A 22,945-nucleotide genomic window follows, 5' to 3' on the forward strand; every position below is an offset into this window, starting at 1 on the left:
CCTAGCGTCACTGCTGACGTCATTGAAAGCGCTCTGACGTCAAAGCTCTGCGGTTGCCCTCCCTACCCCATGCCGCCCCTACCTCTTCAGATTTTTTGTCCCCCTCCCGCTCAAAACTATCTCGCTTCCCCCCCCACTACTCGACTACCTGCCTCAACCCACCCCATCCCATCCATATCCCATATCACCCTTACCCCACCCACCGCACAAACCCTCCGAGAGCGGAGGAGAAGGGGAGGGGGATGCAAAGGGAAGAGGTTAAGGGAGATGCAGCCGTGGAAGGGTCAGCCCGGGAGAGTTGAACACTCGCGACCGCTCACACAATCAAAGAGGTTGCGACGAGAAAAACAAGTCACACACGGAGGACGAAATTTACAAGGCGTATACAAAATAACTATGCTTTGCATCTGCGTCTAAAAATTTAGTTTTACCGATAGCAAAATCAAGCAGACGTTTTTCTACTGTTTATATCTCCGTACCGCAATCTATAATTAAAAATACTATTACTTGAAAGAGCAATAGTTTTTCATACAAAGATCAAGTACTCAGCGCAATGCGAATAGAAACATAACTTTTATCAAACCCAACAATTGCTAATCGTAGCCACAAACACTATTTATTGTTATTTTAAATGGATCCTTAGGAAATATGCTATAACAGCAGATTTTGGTGGAAATGGAATATTAAATTTAAGATGCATATGAAAGTCGATTACCAGAATTAGGAACTTCTTTTATTCGTGCATCGGATATTCATCCAGCAAATCCGCGGAAATCCCTCCTCGCACTGAAATTCGTGGATAATGAATTTAGTACAAACTATTCCCTTCTATCCAGATAGACTACATATATTTTAACGATAATATTTTATCCACTGGACAAATTTTAGAGTAGTCAGAATATCAAAGAGCAGTTAGGGCTGTGATGTACTCTATTTTTTGTACAATATTTAAATAAATCAATAACGTCGTACTTTTTCTTTATCTTTACCTCAATTTTTTAATGTTGATCAAGGTCTAAGAATCGTCATACTTCCACAGGGCACTGAATATTATTAGATACCAACCCGAATTTTTTGGTATCTTTAAATGGTCAAACTCCATTTTTAAAAATTACAAAATATAAAATATATTCACAACACTAATATAATTATTTTTCCATTCAAGGTTATTAACATTCTAAGATTATTTTACAAGGAGATAAATTATTTGTTCTGACATTTAGCATAAGTGCTGAAATTTACTTGAGTTTAGGTAGATAATTGAAAATTAATCAGATAAAAAGAAATACAATAAATATTTTATGATGTTAGACTATTTTTCATCAGTTTAAATGGTAACATAAGTTAGCAGTATTGATCTTGCTCGACCTTACTTGCCCCTCCACTTAATATTTACTGGCATTCTCCTACAATCCCTTCCATTAATCACTGGGCACATGTTAGTCTACAGGTGTGTAATATGCAAAATTACTTCATTATAAATCGATAAAAAAGATATGTGGTCATTCAGAAATAGAAAAATGTACAATTTACAACTACGGGTAAAAATCGCATTTTCCAGTGAAATATGGATGGCTTGTAAGATTTAATTTTAACATTTTAACAGCTTTTATTCAATCCTTTAATACATCAAAATTAGATTTGCACAAAATAATAACAAATTCATCATAGTATTTCAAACGCATTTCCCGTAATTACGCTAAGCTTTTCAGAAAAAATAACAAGTATCCACGATTAACTACAACCAATAGCTTCTTTTTTTGACCGATGGAAAGGGTCTCATTTGAATTAGTCCTTTTTAAATAATTGCACCACATTCCACTACCTTCGAGGATAATATAAATAATTTTAGGTAATGGAGCAGACTAGCAAGTACTTTCCCTTGGGTTACAACCTTATCGCAGTGGGAAGGATGGCACGTTGCAATACCCCCTACAGCTTCACTGGTGGGAGTAATTTTTAATTATTTAGCCTAAGCCAGGTAGATCGAAGGGTAGCAGTGAGACGAAAGATGATATCTTTAGTATTAATCAGGAAGCTGGGTAAGAGAGCGGAAGGTACAGATCAGGTAAGCGATAGGATTCTGGTGGTAAAAATTGAGGCGCAACCCACCCTAGTCTACATGCCCATTAGTAATCTTAGGGAGGGAGAATTAGATGAGGTGTATGAACAGCTGGAGGAAAAAACTAGAGAAACCCCTGGTAATAAAAATTAAATAGTGATTGGGGACACACCTAAGTCAGGGAAGAAAGGGACGAAATTGAAATAAGAGTAATTCGATTAGGAATGCTAAACGACCGGGGAAAGAGAGTGGCAGAATTTCCCAGGAGAAATAAGTAATCCGTCACAAGCACATCGATAAGGTCTTACGTGGGCAAGCAATATCCCAGGGTATATTGGGGATATCAGATAGACTACAACATGGAGAGACAGATGTTTACGAATAGCGTGAAAAACTTGTGCAGCTTCCTAGCGATGGATGCATATTCTGATCAAAATCCAGTTCTTATGAAATGCAACGTAAGAAAAAGACTGGAAAATTAGAAAATGGAACGTAAAAGCTTTGAATGGGACTAAGAGGATATAATACCAGAAACAAGAGTAGATTAGTGTCTAAGAGATTAGAGATAAGCAGACTAATGAAAAAGGGTGGGATAAAATCAAAACACTAATAGTCAAAGCGACCGAGAAATCAATTGGCTATGGCCAAGCCCGCGCAAGTGAGGGTAGCGGACGTAGTATATGAGCGGGCAAGTATTGGCCGAGGAGTGAGGCAAGGCTGTCCTATATCGACAGTTCTTTCTATCTTCTACGCAGAGGAGATGGTGAGAAAGGCGTGGTGTAACTTGGAAGCCGGAGTAAAAGTGGGAGGAAGGATGTTTAAACCAGTGAGGTTCGCGGATGATCAGGCGTTGATTAGCCAGTCAGCGAGGGGGCTTCAGGCTCTAGTGGATGCGTTATAGGAGCGTTGTAGGGAGTAAGGCATGAGGATTAATAACAAGAAGCCCTACAGTTACAAGAAGTTATGCAGTTATAAAACGCATCGCTATCTAGGAATGTGAGTCTCAGGATAAAAGTAGGCGCGCAAAAACTTGAGCATGTCAAGCAATTCAACAATTTTGGCAGAAAATTTTAGGAAAACAGATACAAAAGTAAGGACATCAGGAAGATAATCGCGTTACCAAAGGAAGCGTTCATACAAAGGAAAGAGCTGATGAGACGATCGTTAGGTGACAGTTTAAAGAAAAGTCTAGAGAAGAGTCTGATCTGGATTGTAGAGCTTTACTGTGTTGAAATATACACACTTAGGAAAGACGACGAGAAAAGACTGAAGACGTTCAATATGTGAGCATGGAGAAGGTGAAGTAGACGGAGAGTAGGGGGTACGACGAAGTGCTAGACAAGGTGGGTGAGAAGAGAAGGTTTTTTTTATGAGAAATGTAGGAGACAAGGTTTGAATGGGGTTGGGTAAACGAGGGAAAGTAAGGAAGAGAATAGGATTTCTAGATAGAATGAAAGGGAGTAGGCCTAATTGCGAATGGAAGAGGAAGTCCGTAAAGGGAGGAGGTACTGCAATAATACTTCGTAATTACTCGATGGAAACCTACCTTAATCGGTTGAATACTTTAATAATAGCAAGTCTTGATTGGGATAGCTCATGGAATGCACTAGGCATGTTTAGCGAAATCAGTCTTAACCAGATTTTAATTTTCTCGGAACGACGAGTAGCTTAAAATATACTCCCCCTTCGCATTGGAAATCCTCTCTCGTGATTTTTTTTCACGAAAGAAAGAAACTTCCGCACTATTACTGAGAGCAGAAGCTAAATTAGTATATTTAAAAAAAATAATATTCCTTCACCGAGCAATCGGTTTGAATTTGGAGACATGAAATATTACAATTATAACCGCTTCCGCCCGGCCAATATTTAGACAAAAAATCATGAATAAGGCAAAGTAATCCAGGATAGAAGAAGCAACACAAATATTTTGCCAAGGATGTTGAACATGGTGCGAGTGCTAATAGTTCGAGCATGAACAATGCTATGAATTTGGTGACATTAGAAATAGGCTGATATAAGCCAAATGAATCCGATGGGATGCTTTTTAGCAATCGTCGCTTGCACTAATTATCCCTGGAGTAATATAATGCGTGAGAAGATCGCCAATTCAAAGCTATTTAAAGCGAAATAGCTCTAATTGGATTCGTCACCAGTTGCGAAAAGCTCGCGGATGTATTCAGAAGGAAATATGATAGCTATTTCTATTTATGGTCTCCATCATATTCATTAGTTGTCACCTTAAGTCCTCCAAAATCGATCCCACCACTGATGCTTGGCCTGAGCTGAGATTGGTGCAATGCTTCCCTTATGAGTCACGCTACGCAAAGTTGCTGTGAACGTGGCCTAAAAACCGTTAACAGGCGTATGATTACAGCTACGTTCTTACTTTCAGTGAACCTTTCCCCAGTCTCTCCCCTTACCCGCCCCATAGTTTCAGGAGAAATCCTCCCCCATTAAATAGGTAAGGTGGTTTGCATGCATACCTAAACGTCTGTGTTAATTTGTCGGTGATATGGGACAAACAATAAAGAGGACACCTGGGAAGCTCGACTGAGACGGTGCCCAAGAGAGCGGGTTCAGATCAATTCCAGCCGAAGATGACCTCTCCCGCGTGGGAGGGGCGCCGCCCAGGGTGCAATGACTGGCGATTGGAAAGCGAGATCATGCCCCAGAAGTATGACAAATAATGGAGAAAAATGACCACCAACGACACGCATGCAGGATGGAAATCAGATGAAAAACCAATGCAAGACACTTAACTCTTTTCTATTCATCAATGACTTCACAATCATGAAATCGGATGGCTTTAATCAAATTAGGAACAAGCTCCGAAGTATTCTACTCAGTAAAAGAGTAAAACAAGGTCATGCTCCTCATACCGTAATTTTAAATTTTTACATGTGGAAAGCCATCAATGAAATCAAACACAATGCCTTAGGTTTTAATATGCACGAGGAAAACATTTTCACGGTGTTATTTCCCTATGGCATATTGGGAGACCAAGAGGAACAAATGCACGGAGACTTAGCGGACTTGGGCACCTTGAGAATGGTACTTGTTGAAACAGGTTGGGTTCAAATAAAATTGTGGAATTTTTCCAAGAGTATTTTTATAGGCAATTAATGGTATAGTACAAACTTACTAAGCAAGATTAGTTATTTTTCATATTTTACCATGCTTTACCTGAAGTTTGACATGAATAAAACGACAAAATTTGCCGGCCTCGGTAGGTACTTGGGGTTACCTGTGATCATTTGAGTCATTATAACTATAACCAAATCATTGATGACCGTATTTTTCGACGCAACTGTTTTCTGATAGTTGTATCTTACTCGGATTAAATCGGATCGTAAATATGTACTAAGAGAGGAGGTAAATTTTCACCGAAATAGGAGCCAAGATTGGTGAGCAAGGCGTGTTTCCGCAACAGCGCAATAAATTCAACCGTTGGTGGTTTTTGTTAAACGTTCATACTATGGATAAAGAACCCTTGATAAATCTTACGACGGGGTAAGATAGCACAATGTAGGCAGAATGGCTAGCACAATAGTTTTTATTATGTAATTTTGAAAATTTGACAATTTTTCGCGCCACTTACTTAGGTCAAAATACCTAATATCGGATACGGCAGGGCTAAGTTCATGAGTTCTAATAAGTCCTTCTTTCGCGCTAAGAGCCGGTTTTATAATGTATAGGTAACGGTAATCATACCATGATACAGCCTTCCACTTTAACTAGCGGTGGCTAAATGTTCTAGTTAGCCTGAAGTCTGATCTAATACAGAAGCTAGCCATAACATTCTATCACCTCTACGTCAAGTTAAAGACTGTATAATATTTTAATTAGCATGAAAAAGACATTATGACACTAGCCCTGAATCATTTCCGTTTTACGTTAAGAAACTGCATCTCCCTTTGTTGACACACTCATTTTTCTCACACCCAATACATCTATCAATATTTAATTGGTATTATCACAATCCGAGGAATGATGTTCCTATACTTTTACCATCATTTTCTCCCTATTCAGAATTTTTCTTTAGCATTCCTGAGGCCCTTCTTTCTTTCGGCCCTCGTAGTGGAAGATAAAACATCTCTTAAAAACCGTCAAGGATAGAACTCCACTACACGTCGAAGGGGTCTACCGAATTCCTTGAGAGACCTGTGGGAAGAATTACATCAGTGAAAGTGGCAGATCGGTCAAAACACGCCTAGAGGAGCACGAGAGAACAATTCGAGAGGGGCAGTCAACGCAGTCCGCGGTAACCGAACACGCAGCACTGGGCCACACAATTGACCTTAAAGAAGCAAAAATTGTTGCCAAAGTAAAAGTTTTTAAACAGAGACTCGTCAGAAAAGCCGTAGAAATATCTAAAGAGGAGAAGAACAATTTCAACAGGGACACCGGCCTTAAAATTAGCCGTACTTGGCAACCCGTAATCAGCAAAAACAATCAACGACCTACTCCTCCGACCTCCCGCTCCCCTCCCCCTACCACCTGAGACGATACCTATACATATGAATTTTAATTCCCACCTCTTTAAGAATCCCTTGAGAAAGCGACCAGCATCGGTCGGGAAACTTTGGGGCCACCCAAAAATTGACGCGGCGACACAACCCAAAAGTTTTTATTCAATATGACAAGTACCCACGAAAGTTTTAACGAAGAATCATATTCTTATGTTTTTCATAAAGAAATGATTCAAATAATGTTTTAGCCGTTGATTAATTTCACATAAAATATTCAGCGGACACACCATCAATAAAACTTTATTTCCATGCATTGGTATATACTAGTATTTTGACAATGGGATCGATATTTTAGGCCGCTTTTTCCGCCAAAATTGCGCAAGAGCTACGGAGGAGAGGATGAGGGTAACTTGGTGTCAACATTAGCCTGGTCTTAACGTAAGGCACTAAGAGAGCATGAGCTAACGTCCCATTCAAAGGATGCCAATAGTTACACTTAGGTGCCCTCCTTACAGTATCCATACAGGGATCATACGCTTTCTGAATAATCTCCTCCAAAGCTGTATTATGAACCTGTGATATAGTGATGGGAAGCCACTCCAGCGACCTCACCAACCTTGTTCCATTTCCGTTTTTAGAAAAATGTGACGGTCTGAACTTGAATCTGAAGAAGTAGACTGCGCAAAGTCATGACTAAGGATACTTGGAACAATAATTACATGTTTCACAAACTGAAATTTAAATTATGCGTAGCTTTCAGCAGCATAAAACGTCCATATATGAGTAGATATATACCGCTGATTCCATTAATTCCGAAAATTGCATATTTTTTCAATATTTGCGAAATATCCCTTTTGCTCTAACGAAGAAAATATGCGGCAGGACTTTTGTTGACCCGGGAGACGAAAGCAGCAAATTTTCGTCGGAGATTTTCCCACGCATACGAACGAATGACGAAAATATACGTTTCCTTGCTCTCCCCCTTTTATGACGGTCGCGGGTTTGCGAAGTCTTGGTTTCGGGCATGAACATACATATGTATGTTCATGATTTCGGGACTCAACAAAGCGGGGCTTAGGCCGCACCCTCGTAATCCGGGAGGAGGTACCCGGAGCCCTCGTCTTATATTACCCCTCTTTGTGGTAAGGGACCGCTGTTCTTTCAGTCAGTTTTCGAAAGAAATATTTGTTCCTTTCTCAAAATATATAAACTAAGAATTAAATTCTTTGTCTTTTGAGCAGCGTTTACAATTTTAAGGGAAATTCTACGATAAATATTAACTTATATCTGGATTTCAGTATAAGCATCAACATAAAAATTGTTGATGTATGAAATGCGTTAATATTGACGTTAGAGCTTAGTCCAAAATTTGACAATTATCAGAATAAAACGAGGAATTCAATTCGAAGTCCACAATTTATGTGCTATCAACAAGTATCCATATAGCTAATTCATACAAACAGACACTCATCTTAAGCACACGAAATAAAAAAGAGGCAAAATTATTATTAACATAAAAAAATCCTTGAGAGATAAATGAAATATTCTCTCCACTGCGCTCGTCACTCCTCATCACAACCAACTCCATATCAGAATTCAAAGCGCCCTCACAAAGTTGGATGATACGACGACTGTAATAATATCTATCCCTTAGGAGGAAAATGTATCGAAAGCTTCATAGCTCAAATGGTATACAAATCTGTTCGGAGGAAAATACAGGAACACAATGATTTCGGGAGCTAAGTTTCGCCTCTATGAGAAAATTGAATTCTGAAAATCGACCCGCTCTAGCCGCTGGGCTCTTCTTCGAAGTACACGGTACTGCCGTTAGAGGGAAGCACAGTACGGAAACAGAATTCTCCTTCTTTCGTTCTCAATTCTAAGTTTCTGCACAAGCTCATGCACATGCATTATTTATTATCTGCCCATGCACATCTTCAAAAAATTAGATGGCCAACGGTGTCATGGAGAAATAACTCCCGAAAAATACATAAATACATCAACTGCGCTTCAACATTAAATGAAAACAAAAAGATATTCCAATGTACACCACAGAGGCACAGGCTTCCCATTGAAAAAGGATTGATAAAAATTTCTTCACGTGCATTTTTATTATGCCAAAATAAAATAATGAAAAGACGTTGAACATTTTTCAAAAGCGTTTCAGCCAGGTATTTAATGAGAAATCCACGTGAAATTATCGCCAGCCATTCTATAGCCAAAGGTGATAGATATACGACATATCGTACACCCTCTTAATAAGAGAAATTCTGTTTCTAATACCTGAAAACTATTTACAGCAAAGAAAGAAACGATATAAGTACATGATTCCAACTTTAATCTCAAAGAATTATAAAATAGTATCAATCTGTAATATGTTATAAGAAAAATGATTACAGCTGCCGTATGAGAAATTTTGCAATATTTGATTCAATCAATTCGACGATAAACGCAGTGTGCAGCTGATGTCCCATTTTTATTTTTTATCATTTATTAATATTTTTGCTAAGTTTCAAGTACCAGTCTCGAAAAAAGGATTGTGATATTTCGTCCAGGTTTCATTTTTGCTTTCATCGCACAACTCAGAGTCCTGACGCCATGGAACTGAATTCGACGAAAAAAACACTCCAGGAAACTACCCATAAAACACTTACATGGCATATAACATTCGCTAATCGTGAGGAAACGCTGGTAGTCGAACGATTATTTTTAACATCACTTTTCTTAGTCTCAGTAACAATCACAAAATTAGGAATGAAATAATTTCACTTACCCATTACTTATTTTCCGAAGTTAATAGAAATCTGAAACATATTAGCTCCTAATTTATGTCCTCTTCGCTACAATTAATCTTTCACGGTTTGAACACCGATGGCCGTTGGTTTCACAATCTGATTGGATAGAGAGAAATTTTCCATCAAAATACAATAGAAGTAAGGGAAAAATTTGTTTTTTCCAAAAATGCAAGTGAAATTGCAAATTCTTATAGCTGACATACACTCAAGAAACCCTCATATGGAAACACAATATCATTTGCACAAAGTTGATTTTCCAATAACTCATTCCATTTAGTTTAACTATAATCACAGCCCTGGTTTCATGCCGTCCTTGAAGCCAATACGTTTTTTTAGTGCCCCACCGCCTCCGTTGCTAGCATTTTTTATATTAAATTTACGTTTCTTAGAGGCAAAATAAATTTTGGAGCTCTTCCATGTCCCACGCACTTCCTCCTCCAACAGCTAACGATTTACATCTTTCGACTCCTTCTTAGCCTCCAAAGCACACAAGAAACCATTACTCGTTATCATAATCGTTACAAGAACATAAAGAATACAAAAAAATATGTGTACGTAATCTTCCATCTATTTAGACTGGATATCAAATCCACACCACGAGAAGCTTCATGTAGTAAGACTCTACAAGGATCAAGTTCTTTCCCGGAAGTTAAGAGTTAGAGAAGAGCGCCAAAAAGCCAACAACAACCTAACCCTGCTTCACGTGGACATAAGTGGACTTTCTCTTTTATTTCCAGCAAATTCCAAAAGGAAGGCAGCATTCTTTCTCGATAGCTCCTGAGTAATCTTCATAGATTTTACTATGGGCGGGAAGAGCTGTAATTGATGGAATATTCCACTGTTTGCGGTGGTTCACAATATAAGATAGAAAGAAATTTGTTCTAAGTTTCACAGTTAACTTTTTCTTACATATTCACCTTTAACCTCAAAGTTAACTTTTTCTTACACATTCACATCTATGAAAAAGTATATTATTAGCGTTTAGCTTTATAAATTAAATATAAACATTTCTTTTTTAGTTTTCAATGTGATTATTATTTTTTAAGTTCATTACGGTCCAGGAGAAACCTACCTTTGTAAGAGATTTTTAACTAGAAATTTCGAAATAGAAACATTTTAATACAAGTTCTGTTGTAGCGAACGAAGCTTTAGGATATCGCGATTGAATACATTTTTTCAGTCCCTACCCCTACGCTTAGTCTGAGGAAGTGTTCACTTCAAAAATCTGTGACGGCTGCATACTTTGGCGCCCATGGTATTCGACGGGTCTCCAGCGAAAGGGCAGGGGTTGAAGGGGGTGGGAAAGCCGCCCCACGGCACCAAGGGCGGCGCGCGGGAGGCGCCGCTTTCGCATTGCGGGGAGGATTAGCGGCCCGCGCCGGCTTCCCTCCAAATGAGATTGGATGGGGGCGGGTCGGAAGGAGGGCAGTACAGTGCGGGGCGAACGACGGCGAGACGAGATTGCGAGGAATGAGAGCAAAAGCGACGCGGCACAATATATATCGCAAACAAAAGACTAGTTCACAACTTCAGGATGTGACGAACGTAGATCCTGCTATTTTCCGTAAAAATCACAAAATACTTTCTCCCAATTGAACTACATCGACTGACGGCCACAAAAATAAGACTTTAGGTGCTATATTTACTGGAAATAACATTTACAAATCTGCAATTTCGGCAGTTCTTGTGCGCACATTAGCGAAATGCTGATTACCGTTAAAATATACGCAAGTCATAGGCAAATAAATTGATAAAATGCTCGGTACACTATACGACTAATGGTAAAAATAAAATGTAGTCGCGTCACCATATCATTTATAGGGTTGTTAGCAAATTACGGCTATAATTGAAGCCAAATTACGACGATTAAAACAAAATGGCGCACCGGTCATCTAAAGTAAATGAAGAAATTATTAAATTATAATATGGTAAATACGTTGTCAACTGTCAAAATTGTCAATTGCATGTGCCCTATTTTTTTGCTTTTTGACCTCGATAGATGATGCCTACGACGACGGAAGGAATTCTTAAAAGGGAAATTGAAGGCTTTTCTAAGTCAGAAAAAAACCTATGTGTTTCATTGTCAACCATCGACTCCATTTTAAGCATATGTGGACCGCAATGACGAGCGAAAGGACATATTTTGGCTCTCAATTTCCTTTTGGGCCTCCGAGATTTATTCTCACTGATGAAAATCAGAGGTATCTAAGTCCAAAATACAGAAATTGTGAACCGACGATCTTCTCGATTCACCTGATAACTCACTGAACAAGACCATCGGCTGGCACTAGCATCCTTCCCTGACCGCCTGCATCATTAACGTATCTAAGCCCGGCTTCAAAGTTCTGAAACATAACCACACATTGCGGTCACTCATAAAAGATTCACAGTACATTTTACTCATTTGTCGATGATTTCTGGAAACTTTGCACTTCTCTGGACGAAAAAATCAAATTACAGCAGGCCCTTCACAACTAACAAGAGACACTATTGTTATAGGCATGTTTAAGTGCACACTGCGCGCTCAGAAGTAAAAATTGTGACGTGACGCGGTCGACGGACATACTAGATATACTTCACTACACATTGGAGTAGATTTCTATTAGGTTTCGTCTCTGTGATTTTAATTTCGCGACCCATCGCACCTTGAAAAAAACAACCCTCGTATTTCATACGTAAGAAAATCTCGCACCGAAATCTGCTACCGTCTATCCGTTTCACGCACCCCATATCCACCGCTCCCCCGGTCGTCAGGACTACTGTCCTTAAAGCAGCAGGAGGACAGGAGGAGCAACGGAGGAGGTAGGAGACATGAGCGCCTTCCACCACGGACGAAAAATTCCTCCGAAGACCCGATGTTATCTCCACGGCAACCAACATTGGCTTGAGAAAATTGGTAAATTAAGTCCCTGCAAAAAATTACCTCGACTGGATGCGCAGAAGAGGAGAGGTAGTTTGAGTGGAGGAGAGTAGAACATGTATTTGACGTGGTTACTTCGATGCATTATTTTGTTAATCATTAAAAACAACTGCAAACGGATTAATTAACAAATTTTGGCCCATAAAAAGGAAAAAATAAATAGACACCATTCCTGCTAGGATTATAGCTATTAAAAATAAAAAATAGGACGCAATGTTGAAGAATGTACGACACATGAAAATAAATTAACAACATCCCAAAAAGAAACAAAAAATCAATGATTCTATACTCTAATCACAATTCGGTAGAAACTATTTTATTCAAGATATCAACTCTCTTGTCATCATTAGTAATTATACTCACGGTAGGTCAAGCGCTTGGAGTAACATTAAGAATTTATAATTTACCATGATTTAAATGAATATAAGTTAAATATTTCTATTTATAAATCGTAGGAAACTTCAATTCATTTTTGATTCGTCGCAGATATCGTACAAAAGTTTAATTTTAGGGTATGTGCGGAATTTTCGACTCCCTGGTAACCTTAATTTCGACAAAGAAGCATTCTTCAGCTTGGCTCCGTGAAACTGAGTATTGATTGATCACATGGAAAGTAAACTAGCCAACTTATATATTTATAATGGAACTTCAAATCGTAGCGGAAAATTTTACTACTCGTAGATAAATATGCAGTTACCTAGTCGAATCTTTCCGGTTTTTCCATACTATATCTCCGTGAAGGAACTGACAATGCCCCCTCCATATCCATAACCAACTGCGGCGAATAGCGAGAGGCAATGAATGTTTCCAAATTCATCAAATGTACGTTACAAATTTCAGAGTTAGCCACAATAATCGTAGCATTACCTCACCGATACCAACCTTATGCTTGGAAAAGCACGCTTATTAGAAAATGGACTCTTCCTGACCCATAACTGTCAACAAAGCAACGCCATAAGCTTTCGCTTTGACTAGATGGATGTAGATGGATGCTCAACTCAGAGCTAAAATATCAAATTCGTCCCAGGGCAATAAAAAATAGCGGAAATGAAGCTCACTTTTTTAATAATAGTCACAAAAATTCCGCGAATATTTTAGAAAATAATATTTATAATTCAGTTGGTGCTGACATTTTAAATAAAGAAACTCAACATAAATGGTGAGTACTCAACAAAAATTATGTTAAAAAAATTATGTTAAAAAAATTTCCCCAATGGTTCACCTTTGTAAGAAATTCAGATATTATGTTCACTATAGTTGGCTAGTAATAATACCTTCCGTGCTTCAGAGGAGATGCGGAAAAGACGGAAGGGTTTGGATAGAACAAGTACCGAGAGGGAAGGGTGTGTTTGGAAGCGGCTCGAGGGAAGAATTTTGTGTACGCGGGGAAGGCGGAGGAAGAGGATATAGTTTATTAAGAGAATGAAAGGAAATAGACATAATGGTGAATTGAGGAAGGAACTTATATATGGGAGGCAGGAGGACTCGGAAAATATGCATGTTAACCTACATTAGCTGTTTGAATGCCTTCACCACAACGATTGCAGCTTACTGGTTCGCTTCTTTCGGGCGCTGAACTCAGAGAGCACGTGTAGTGCCGTCTGTGCGTTGACGCACTCTGCAAATGCAGAATTTTTTCAAGTCCGAACGAAGTCGACGGGGTGTCCGAAAATCGCGGCAGCATCTGAAAAAAAATACCTGCCCAGGGGTCATTTAAAGCAAATCTATTTATATAAAAGAGGATGCCGTTTTTTTTCTGTCCGCAATGCGTTTCCATTGCGACCAAATTTAGTACATAGGTGCATCTCAAGCCCTCAAACCCTTTATTGCTACTCCCGGTTGCGTCTGACGCATCCTTTGCGTCGTTTTCTCATTACCATTTGTTACGTCACATAACACAGCTTACGTCAATTTTTAGACAACCGTGGGATACCAGTGGCGTAACTATGGGGGGGAGGGGGAGATGAGGGGATGAATCCCCCCCAAAGCCTCTGAGAAATAAAAAAAACTTTTTTTAAACTATTGTCCAGTTTTGAAATTTAACAACTGCATCTGCTTAAAGTTAAATTTTTAGTGCCAATGATGTAAAATGTATATCCAGGCATTTCATTTTTCAAAAATTTTCCCGAAAAAGTTGCCTGGGGGAGGGGTCGTACAACAGGCCATCCAATCCCCCCAAAGCATATTCCTCGTTACGCCAATGTGGGATACGTTACGTGGGGGGGTTCCGAGTTTCCCACTTCTCTGGGTACTATCCTTCCCGAGATATGCCGGTTGGCCTCCTAGGATAAAGTATAATGCGAAAATATTTTGCGGAATGTCTATTACATAAATAAATGGATGATCTCGGTGGGCACCACAGAAGGCCTACTAGATGATAAAAATAGACGTTAAACAGGCATATAGAGATCATATTTCAACTCGCGCCTATTCGCCTACAAATACAGTCAATCTCAACGAGAAAATAAGTGACATATATTCTAAATTTTGAATAAAGTATTGCAAACAGAGATACGAACTATTGGGGCAATAAATTGAAATTGTGACTCAAATGCAGGTGGACAAATTTTAGCGAGCTTTATAGAAGATAGAAAACGAGATAACTTATAAGACGCCTTCCCGGAAATGACCCCGGGTTGCATCCACAATGGCTTTTAATCAACATTTTGTAAAGCCTTCGAGATGATCGGCGATTCTTAGCATTCCATTTCCCTCTACTCCCTCACACCATCGCCCTACTTTCGCCCTCCCTCCCGCATCCATTTCTTTATTTTTTTTATTTTCAGGTTTCCTCTCGTATTTAGTCCGAATGTGGCTTCGCCTCGCGTGTCCGTCTACCTCCCTCCCTCCCCCAGAAACTCTCCCCCTCCATCACGTCTCTCTTCTTCCTCCTCTCTCTCTCTCTCTCTCTCTCTTACCCTCTCTTTATTTCCCTCTCTTGCACTACAACCCTAGAATGCTTCCCCAGACCGTAGAAGAAACCTCCAACAAACGAAAGCCCTCTCCTACCCTTCTAATGCCTCACTGTTGGGCTTTCCAAGCTACATGGAAATTCAATTCAAAAGTACACATTGGTAGCTCCCGTGGTGATGCTCATTGCTCATTTCACGAAATTAAATATGTTGATTAAAGCTAGAGTGAATATAAATTGCATCGTGCAATAAATTCTAATATAAAGTTTGCATTACCATAAGAATCATGATAAATATGAAGCTCAGTCATATAATATAATAACTTTATGTGTTGATAGTAACTTTATTACCGTATAGTATCGTTCTTGGAGGAGGCGAACGACAGCTGAGGTGATTTGTGCCATGAGGGAAGGGTAGGTAAGGAAGGGTGGAGAGAAACCCGGCGCGGCGTAGGAATTGGTCTGCTATCAACGAAAGTCCTCAAGAAGAACATGGCTTGACGTCCCTTGTTGAGTCCCGTCCCGAAGTACCGATTGTTGAGCTTGAATATTCCTCCACACAACACTGAAGCAAGGATCGGGCAGTTTCTGAAAATTAACTGCCATCTCCGGCATTTGAACCCGAGTCCACGCGGTAAAAAGCCAACGTCCAAGCCACCACAACAACCCGATCCTCCACTTTATTATCGCCCTCGTCCGCGACGTGTTTAATAGCCCACGTGCCAAATGAAAGTCGCACTTCCGAGTATTTCCTGGATAGGTTATCCACATTCTTAATCAAACATTGCTAATTTTTGGAACCCTCGTTGCAAAGGCATTTATTTTACTTCTTTCCGGGTAATTTTAAATAAATAAATGCTATCATTGCAGCTCAGGCTTCTTTCGGGTTGGGCCAATTAATCAATTCAGGTTGGACTACTTTTTTACTCAAGACAAAAAATATGATACGAGGAAAAGATGTTCACAAAAGATATAAACAGATTTGGAATAAAATGGGACTGTTCATAGTCACAAAAGCACATACTTACCGCCGCTACTCAAAAGGAGACTACGTTGACAATTTACCCCTTTTTAAATCTGAATGGTAATTCTTTCATTTAAGACTAAAAACGTAAATTGTATAAAAATGGCTCTACGGTCGACTGAAACAGCTAAAAAAAAGATGCTGACCGCATGTGACCGCATTTATCAATATAACTGTTAGCCCATAGTTCCATCTTATTATGATTCACCTACACATGCGTTACTACAACAAAAAGTGATCATATTTGGTCAGGATACGAAGTAATGATACTTTCCCTTTTCACATAAATCTTTATTTAATAAATATATATTTCGCGCAAATCTTTATTTAATAAATATTTATTTCAGGACTATCAGGACAATATGAAATAAATATTTATGTGGAAAAGTACAAAGTATCATTACTTCATATCCCACAGTGGATTTTTACGATGTATCAGCCTCAGCAATTCATTTCATAGTTGGCGAGTTATACCCGCTGCTCCAGTAGTACTAGAAGAACGTATAATTTCAGTATGCCCAGCATTATGTACAGCAGGCATGAATTGGTATGTAGGCATGAATTATCCATGCATGCTGAAATCTCAAATTTCCTAGCAGAATGACAGGTGGATTTTTCCAAGTGCTGATAACACCATTCCCGAACTTCTCTACACCGATAAAATTCCCATTACATTTCCAGGGTAGCGAACACACTGGCAATGCTTCAAAACTACCATACGAATTCTTTAGTATATTATGGAAATTTTATCAATTTGAAAACCTTTCCTAAATAAAATGAAAATGTTTACTCCGACAATAGATTTTTAGCTTGAAATAACTCCTACCCCATAGGTTCGATTGTAGCCTTGAAAAGTTTGATCGAAAGAATGTGTGAGTATGAGATTATTTAAATTTTCGACTTAAATTCAATTTTACAATCCATTTCTCGTGTATAGAAAATCAACATAGAATCCTTTCCGCGCCCAACCAAAGGCGGAAGAGAACCTACGTTCAGTCTTACAAGGCCTTACCAATCTCACTCTCGTTCCCTCGCACCCACGGAACGCGACGCGTGGCACACGGAGGCACAGAGAGCTTATGCAAGCGGACAATTAATCCAGTACACCATCAATAGGGTGGTTTCCCTTTTATTGCCTAAATCGAAAGATTATTACTCCTGGAGTGCGCATTTCATGTTCTTAGATTTTCGAATGACGATATCTATTTTTCGCGATTAATTGAAAAGTGAAAATTTTCAAGCGCGCGAAAACGCGACGGCAAAGTAGGAATGATGGGAAAAAGTCCGTGTGACGTATTTCTGGTTCCAGCTGTCGGCATGTGAGATGAACTTGGGGCGAGGCTTGAGCGCTGATATGACGCAGGCTGCTAGCAGGTAGCTGAGTACCCTGCTAGCAGGTAGACCTTGGCTTAAATAAGGATTATTATTCCCCTATCAAACGAAGGAAACTTTCCGAACTTAGGTATTTTTAATGTGCGATTATTAAGAGATGTTTCCCAGAGCTCTGTGCTTCAGGCATGCATTGGTAATCTCAGACGATGTAAAACTCCTATCAACTAGTATAGAAACTAGGTCCCTGTGACGTCACGTGGAGTGGCATCGCATGGGCGCCAACCTGGCCTTTTTCAAATGAGGATAAAATTGACCCTTTCCATTCGCCTAAACCGGTATTTCTAAAACAAAATAATTTGCATATTATGAATACACTAATGGTGGGTAAGGAATCGCATTCAATGCATTTCGTTTTCTTTGATGAAGGAAACTACCCTATTCTCGTTTAACTGAGGGCGTGTCCGTCGACACTCAGATTGCAGCAGTATCGCGACACGGAAGAAATACACGTACTTCGGAGTTTTCACACACACTTATTTTTATACCGATATCATCATCATCATTATCGTCAATAATCCAAAGATTGGTTTGACACAACTCTCCACCCAATTTTCCTATCAAATAATCTTGTCACAATGATGCATATCTGTCTTTTCCGCATCCTGCTTTAACTAGTCCACATTTTTTTGAGCGAAGTTTTCCCTTCTTGTCAGTCAATTGCCTCTCAATGAATGTCTTCATCAGGCCATCATGCCAAAAGATACGGCCGATTAGTTCGTTCCGTCTTCTTATCGAGTTTTTCACGAGGCTTGTCTTCTATCCGACTCTTCTTAGGACTTCCCCATTATTTACTAGGTCTATCCATTTGATCATCATCATTCTTCTGCAGCAACACATTTCGAATGCCTCCACTTTCAATTTCTCCGCTACTGCCATTATCTATGTCTCACTTCGAAGAGAACATACTACATGTGCGAGTTCTGGTAAATTATTTCCCGAATCTCATATTTAAAAATACAGCTGTAGGTAGATATTTATTTTTGTGAAATACTCTTTTCGCCTGTTCTATTCTACATGTAATTTCTTTCTCTCTTCTTCCATCGCTTATTATCCTGCTTCCAAAATAACAGAATTCATTCACCCATTCCAGTTTTTTACTTGTACTATAATGTAAGTCCTGATTTCCACTCTTATGCAGTATACTGATATCTTAGTTTTCTTTAAGTTTATTTTAAGCTGATGACTCCCCACTACCCCTCTCATATTTACCAGAATATTCTTTAAATCCTTTTTTGTCTCTATTATGACATGATATCTATGTCGTCACAAATCTAAAGCTAATTTTCTCTCCATGCCGCTAACATATCTGAAATTCAGGCCATTTTTGTGAGCCGAGACATCAAATGAGGGGGTGAAAAACTTAGGGGTACAAAGGATTATTTTCTAAACAGAGTTAGGTATAAAAAATTGATAAAAGAAATATATGATAACTTGGTGGCCTAGGGATGCGAGTGAGTCTCTGTTTGTGATGACATTGAGTGAAAAATAATATGCACTACTACATATCTAGTTCATCTCTTTTGTGTTCTTTAACTAATTTCTGTACCTAACTCGGTTTAGAAATAAAAAATCACTTGTACCCCTTGGCTTGTCGGCACCACATAATATAATATTTTCCCAGAGATACTTTTCTACAGAAATTTGAGCAGACTGCATAATAAATTTCTATTAACAAACGTGCTTAAAACTCAAAAATATTCAGGCATATTCAGTTCTTCCTTTGGGATAGGCTTTTTTGCCGGAGAAATACCAGAGAAGACCTCCTGATTATAGATTGCAAGGTAAATATAAAATCATGCAACTCAGACAAAAGCTACAAGCCAAATTTCGCATTGCTTCAAGAACGTACATAAAAATAAGGGTTTTAAAATTCGATTTTCAAAGAGAAAATTTGAAAAGTGCGATCTTTTATTGGCTGCATATCGAGCTCACTTAAGACGGTCATACTTTCAAATTTTCGAGAAAATTATATCTTTTCAGTAAAAATGATTCAAGACCTTTAGGTCGTAAAAAATGCAAATAAATATTTACGTCAATACTTGAAAGGACTAAGCAAGAAAATCTGGGCCAAAACGTGCCACTATTTTGCATAAAATTTAAAATTCCCATCAGCAAACGAATCAATCGCCTTTGGATCCTAAACTCAATTCCTTTGCGAATAATAATTTGAACAACTTTAATTTTTATTATCAAGGTATTTAACCGGTGAATGTAGGTTTATAAAAATTATTTCATGGATTCCCCGGCTAGTTTACCCTCCCACAGTGAACTTCCTTATTGAAGAATCTGAGTTTTTCCCAGTGAATGACTTGAATTAATTCTTATCGGGAATCCAACCGGGTTAGGGTCTTCATTTTATAAGCCGATTTTTTGTTGGGAGACGTTCCCAACATCTTTAGGATTGATGGTGAAGGAAAATGTGAAAATTCCAATTTTTCATTAGCCCGGAAGATGTTGGGAAAGTCTCCCAACGAAACCTGGGCCTACACCAAGCAGACCCTTACGCGGTTGGAAACCCGAAAAGAATTCATTCGACTTTCCACTTAAATACACAATGAGACTCTCTCCCTCCATTTTGTTCTATCCACAAATCTTTTATTCTCTTCCTTTCGTTTGCCCTTTTCCCAAAACTTTCTCCATCCATGATGTTTATCATCCCCTTCCTCGCAACCACTCTTTACATCGAAAACTGTATAATCCATATCTCGACTTCATGTTTCCTCTCCTCGACCACCATGTCTAGCATTCCATCGCTCCTCCTCCCATCCGGCCACCTCACCTTCATCATTACCCTCCACGCCCACATCTGGAATGCCTCTAATCTTCACCCTTCGTCTTTTCTCAGCGTCCACGTTTCATGACCATAAAGCGCTACACCATGTATCATACTTTTCTCCTGGCTTTTCTTAATAATCTTACACAACAATCTCTCGTCAGCTCTATCACACTCATGAACAACCCCTTTGCTAACACAATTCTCTTCCTGATGTCCTGACTCTTGTATTCCTCCGATGTGCTGCCCAAATAGTTGAATTTCCCCACCTGCTCAAGTTTTCTCCCGCCAATCTTTGTCTTAAGTCTCGCATTCCTAGCTAGCGATGCTTTAAAGAGCTGCATAACTTTGGTGTTCTTGTGAATAATCCCCATGCCATGCTCCCAGCAACGCATCTCTAACACATCCACGAAAACCTCCAACCCTCTCTCTGACTGGCTAATCAACGCCTGATCATCCAAAGAATTAAATTGCTCTATTCGTTCTTCTATCTACTTCCATGTTTAGCCTCGAGCTCCTTGCTCGAGAAGCGTCACATAGCCGCTAATTTTGGGCTTCTTTCGATCATTCTTCATTCCTCATTCTTCGCACAGCCTTAATAAAACCTGAAATACCTTATAAATATGCCCAAAATTAACATGTGACGGAATAGGGTGGTTTCCTATTATTTTTTTATTGCCTAAATCGAAAGATTATTACTCCTGGAGTACGTATTTCACGCTTTTAGATTTTTAAATGACGGTATCTATTTTTCGCGATTAAATGAAAAGTGAAAAATTTCTAGCGCGCGAAAACGCGACGCGTAAGTATGAATGTCGGGAAATCTCTCCGTGTGACGTATTTCTGGATCCCGCTGCCGCCTTGTGAGGTGACCTTGAGGCGAGTTGAGCGCTGATACGACGCAGGCTGCTAACGGGTAGCTGAGTACCCTGCTGGCTGGTAGCGCTAGGCTTAAAAAAGGATTATTAATACCTTATCAAATAAAGAAAACTTTCCGACCTTAGCCAGTTTTAATAAGTGATTATTAAGACATGTTTCCCTGAGCTCTGCGCCTCATGCATGCATTGGTAACCTCAGACGACGTATAACTCCTATCTTCTCGTATAGAAACTAGATCCCTGTGACGTCACGTGGAGTGGCATCGCATGGGCGCCAATCTGGCCCTTTTCAAATGAGGATAAAAATGGACCATTGCCATTCGTCTAAACCGGTATTTCTAAAACGAAATAATTTGTATATTATGAATACAGTAATGGTGGGTAACGAATCGCAAATAATGACTTTCGTTTTCTTTGATGAAGGAAACTACCCTATTACTGCCAGATTAACCTCCTGAGTGATATCAAGCATCTTCAAAAGTCTGTGGATCGAAGTGGAATTTGAAAACTTTTAATAAGGCTCTGAACAATGTTTCAAATACTGATTTCATAAAATTCAATCATTAATTTATCAAGATAAAATATTTCCAGCCTAAATTTTAATTTGTGAGAAAAAGTTGACATTTTCATGGAAATGCCCTATTATTATTTATGGTCTAAGACATTTTCAGAGTGAATGAAATCTTACCGTAGGGTGATACATTGGTGCAACCTGAATGATATGAAAAATTTTGAATTCGTATAGAATTTCTTGAAAAAAAAATTCTTCAGCGCTTCACAAGACCAAAATTTACTCTTCAAGAGTACCAGAATGGTAATTGGTAACAGAATTCATGATCCACTTAAGTTTTATACTCGTGAGTCTATAAAAAAAATTAATTTTAAATAATGTGAGAACGGAGATTTCCGCGGTGTGCAATGAAGTTCTTCATGTTCGTTTACTGCCGCGTCGGTTGGGGGGCATAGACAAAAGTTTCAACCTGAAGACGCTGGCAGTCGTGCGGGCGAAGTTGTTGTCTTTGCAACAGCAACCGATAATAAAGAATTACGAATCTTAAATAAAATAATATCGCACAACTCACCATAATTTCTTCGCATTTTAAAAGTAAAAGTCAGCACATTTATATTTATTCACATTCTCGATCCGAATATTTTACGAAAAAATAATCACAAAATTTTGAAAATAAACGATAACTAATGATTAAAACTTTCTTTTCACAGGTGCAACGTGGAGAACCAATGAGATGGCGTTAATTCGGCCGCAAGTGTACTGATGATGCCTGACTCGAGGGACAAGAGAAAGGGGATGGTGGACGAGGGAAGTATGCAATGGTCAGAAGGTACCATCGGGAAAATATCCTCTCTTGAGAAAGATGGGCCACGTCCCATGGAAAATTAGAGCAAACTCTCCTTCGTAAGCTCCATCTTCTTATTTTTAAATAATTAGGTGTTTTTGTGATCCATCCCAGGGCAAGAAGAAGTTCTTATTCACAGCACTCGTGTGAATCACCTTCAATACGCTGTGTGTGTTAATATTACGTGGATACATATACACGCACAAAGAGCAAGTTCAGAAGAGTTTTTCGGGTTTCCCTCCGGTCAATGTTCTCCATGTCTCCCGACGTTCCGAGTAGCGACTTGATGTTCATCCTCAGGGGGTCTTCTGAATGGCAAGGATGAACAGCAAGTCGCTGCTCGAAACGTCGGGAGACATGGAGAAC

This window comes from Ischnura elegans, chromosome 7, assembly GCF_921293095.1.
Source record: "Ischnura elegans chromosome 7, ioIscEleg1.1, whole genome shotgun sequence".
NCBI classification, from domain to species: Eukaryota; Metazoa; Arthropoda; class Insecta; order Odonata; family Coenagrionidae; genus Ischnura; species Ischnura elegans.